Source organism: Cryptomeria japonica, chromosome 8 (genome assembly GCF_030272615.1).
Source record: "Cryptomeria japonica chromosome 8, Sugi_1.0, whole genome shotgun sequence".
Taxonomy (NCBI): domain Eukaryota; kingdom Viridiplantae; phylum Streptophyta; class Pinopsida; order Cupressales; family Cupressaceae; genus Cryptomeria; species Cryptomeria japonica.
Window position 1 is genome coordinate 465,149,681 of NC_081412.1, and position 4,087 is coordinate 465,153,767.

The window sequence follows — 4,087 nt, forward strand, 5'->3', positions numbered from 1 at the left end:
ACAAAGAGGGCAATAAACTCCCCCTTTGTCCTTGATGGCAAAAACAAGCCATCATTGAACAAAGTAATCAATAAGTCTAGCATGCCACTATATACATAACTGATTTATATATTCCAAAAACCATTGTTGAAACAATGACCAAAATATGCTAGAAACCATAGTGTGAATGCCAAAAATGCCAAATGATGTTGTCCAGAATGCAAACTGTCAACAATGAAGTAACTCAATGATTCTCATCTCCCCATTTTTGTCTCAAGGACAAATGATAAACAAAGAGTCAACAAATAAGAAGAAATATGTTGTAGAATGTGACAAGAAGCAACAATCATCCAAGGAAAACAACAAAATGCTGCTTGTCGAGAGGCAAGCTCCCCCTAAATATGAGCATGAAATTTAAGCAACAACTGATTGAGAGATAACTCCCAATTGGTCTCTGGGCATTTCAAACACTTCCTTATGAAAAACCTTAGTAAAAATGCCAACTACTTGTGCCTGGGTAGGCACATACAGAACTTGAAATTCATTAGCTAACACTCTTTCGCATAGAAAATGTAATTTGATTGCTACATGTTTAGTGCGAGAATGCATAACAGGATTCTTAGAAAGATCTATTGCACTTGTATTGTCACAAAAAATTATAATTGGCTTAGCAACATAAATACCCATATTTGCAAGTTGATAAGACACCCGAATCAATTGAGTACAACATATTGTAGCAGCTATATACTCAAATTTAGAAGTAGACAGAGTGACACAATCTTTCTTTTTGTTGTACTAAGCAACGAGATAATCTCCTAGGAAGAAAGCGACACCACTAGTGCTTTTTCTATCATCCATACACCCAACCCAATTAGCATCAGTGAAACCAAGAAGAGTGAAATCATTATTTCTAGGATACCATAGAACATAGTCTATTGTACCCTGAATGTACTTGAAAATCCTTCTTACTGCATTTAAATGTGACTGCTTAGGAGTAGATTGAAATTGTGAGACTAAACAAACTGCTTGCATCAAATCAGGCCTAGATGTTGTCAAATAAAGTAAACTGCCTATCATGGATCTACATTTAGATTAATTTACCTCGAGTGAATCATCAGATTTGGTTGGCTTGCAACCAGTCATCATTAGAGTACTTACTGGTGTGCAATCAGCCATTTGAAACTTTTTAAGCATTTCTTTTGCATACTTGGTCTGCGAAAGAAAAATTCCTTGTTCAAGCTGCATAACTTGAAGACCAAGAAAGAAAGTTAACTCACCCAACATAGACATTTCAAACTCAGATTCCATGATTTTAGAGAATTTTTTAAACATGGAGTCATTGTTACAACAAAAAATATTATCATCCACATATACCTCAACAACTAGAATGTCATCACCTTCAACTTTGACATACAAGTTGTTGTCCACTCCACCACTAGTGAATCCATTAGCTATAAGGTGTGCATCCAATATGGAGTACCAAGCTCTTGGAGCTTGTTTAAGGCCATAAGAGCCTTTCTCAACCTGTAAGCATGATCTAGTTTATTTGTAGATACAAAGCCTTCTGGTTGTTTCATATACACTTCTTCATCAAGATAGCCATTAAAAAAAGTAGTTTTAACATCCATTTGGCAAACTTTAAAATTTTGGTAGCAAGAACAAGCTAGGAAGATTCTGATTGACTCTAATCTAGCCACAAGTGCATATGTTTCACCATAATCAACACCTTCTTGTTGTGCATACCTCTTACAAACAAAGTGTGCCTTGTTTCTAACAACATTTCCAGATTCATCAAGTTTATTTCTAAACACCCATTTTCCTCCTATAACATTTTTATCATATGGTCTAGGCACTAGTTCCCAAGTTTTTTTTTTCTCTATTTGACCAATTGCATCTTTCATTGCATTTAGCCAAAAATCATCAATTAATGCTTCAAAAACAGATTTAGGTTCAAAACTAGTTACCAAGAAATAGTGTTCAGCCATTTGAGCTTGCTCATTAGCTCTTGCTCTACTTCTGGTAAGAACCCTTGCATCCTTGTCACCAATAATATGATGTTGCGGATGGTTCCTGATGACAACTTTGGAGGGTGTCTTTGGATATGTAACTACTTTGGAACTTTAACGAACCTTCTCATTTGATGCATCTGCTTCAGCAAATTTGGGAGTTTTATCATCCCACCAGAGTCTCCTCCTTAACATCTTGCAAATTATCACCTAGAAGCAATTGCTCATCAAATTTTACATTAATTGTTTCAACAATTTTATTCAACCTAATATTGAAACATCTATAAGCTTTGCTATGAGTGGAATATCCAAGAAAGGTACCCTCATCAATTTTGGTATCAAAGCTTCCTAGATTTTCTTCATCTCTCTTAATGTAGCATTTGCATCCAAAAATCTTGAAATATTTAATAGAAGCAACCTTAACATACCAGATTTCATAAGGAGTGAAGGTTGATTTTACCTTGATTTGTACACAGTTCAGAATATAAACAGTTATGTGAACAAACTCTTTCCAATACCTATCAGGTAGATTTGCCTCATTAAGCATTGTACAAGTCATCTCCTTCACAGTTCTATTCTTTTGTTCAACCACCCCATTTTGCTGAGGTGTTCGGGCAGCAACATATTGCCTTTTAATTCCATGTTTTTCACAATACTACAAATTCTTGTGATGTGAACTCACCACCCTTATCGGATCTTAAGCATTTCAGTTTCAAATTAGATTCACGATCTACCATCTTTTTGAATACTTTAAATCTATCAAAGGATTCAAATTTGTTCTTAAGAAAAGTGACCCATACCGTTCTAGTATAGTCATCAACAAAAAGCATGAAATTTTTCTCACCATTGATTGATTGTCTCCATGTAGGACTACATAAATCTATATGCACAAGTTTCAATGGTCTTGTGGAAGAGTGTTCTTTAGGTTTGAAAGACACCTTTGTCTGTTTTCCCTTTAGACACTCTTTACATACTATATTTGTTGGTTTACTTAGGATAGGTAGACCTATAACATTTTGGTTCTTGCTGATGCGAACTAGGTTGTCAAAATTTACATGTCCCAAGCATTTGTGCCACAACCAATTTTCCTCAACTTGACCCATGAGACACATGCCTTCAATATTTTTAGATTCAGTAGAGTCAAGCAAGTTATAAATATTACCAACAGTTCTTAATCTAGTAGTTACTGTCTTTCTAGAGCTACTTTTAATAGCACAACCTTGAGAATTGAAGGACACATTGTATCCACTATCACAGATTTGACTGACATTCAGAAGGTTGTGTTTTAAACCTTCAACATAATATACATCATGAACTGTAGTGTCATCGTTCAAAAGTAATGTACCTTTACCTCTAATGTGAATACCTGAATTGTCACCAAACTTCATGAAGCCTCCATCATAATCTTCCAAATGAAGGAACTTATCTTTATCTCTTGTCATATGGTGTGAACATCCACTATCCAACACCCACATTTCTCTCTTATTAGAAAGAAGTGCAGTTTGCACTAGTATTGATTGCTCTGTGCAAGGTACAAACTTAGGTTTCCACACTTTTTCAACATTTGGCTTTGACTTGCACTGATTAGAAGTATGTCCAAAAGTATTACACTTGAAACAATTCACTGTGCTTGGAAAACCATAGGCTTGTTGTGTCCAAACATAGGTGTTCTATGCATCAAGATTCTGTAAGTGCTAGCCTTGTGGCCAAACTTTTTGCAATAAAAACAATAGCCACTAAAGAAGCCAAACCTAAATGGTGTTCTGTTATGAACATAGGGTTGTCTATCTGCTGGCTTAAAATTATGCTTTGATGTTTTTGTTCTTTCAAAACCTACACTAGTTAAATGCTTTTGTTGTTTTTGTTTTCTAAGTATCTCATTTAGATGTGTTGTACCTTCATACTGTTCAACATGTTTTTGCAAGGAATTGGCTTGTTGTTCTAAAGTGTGAATTTTCTTGTCACTATTAGCAAGAAAAGTTTTCAAATTTTCAACTATCTGCTTTGAATCATTTAATTAAACTCATAAAATTTGATTAGTACTTTCATGTGTAGCCACTAATTTTTTAAGCCTTTTGACTTCCTGAAGAGCGCAAAGAAGT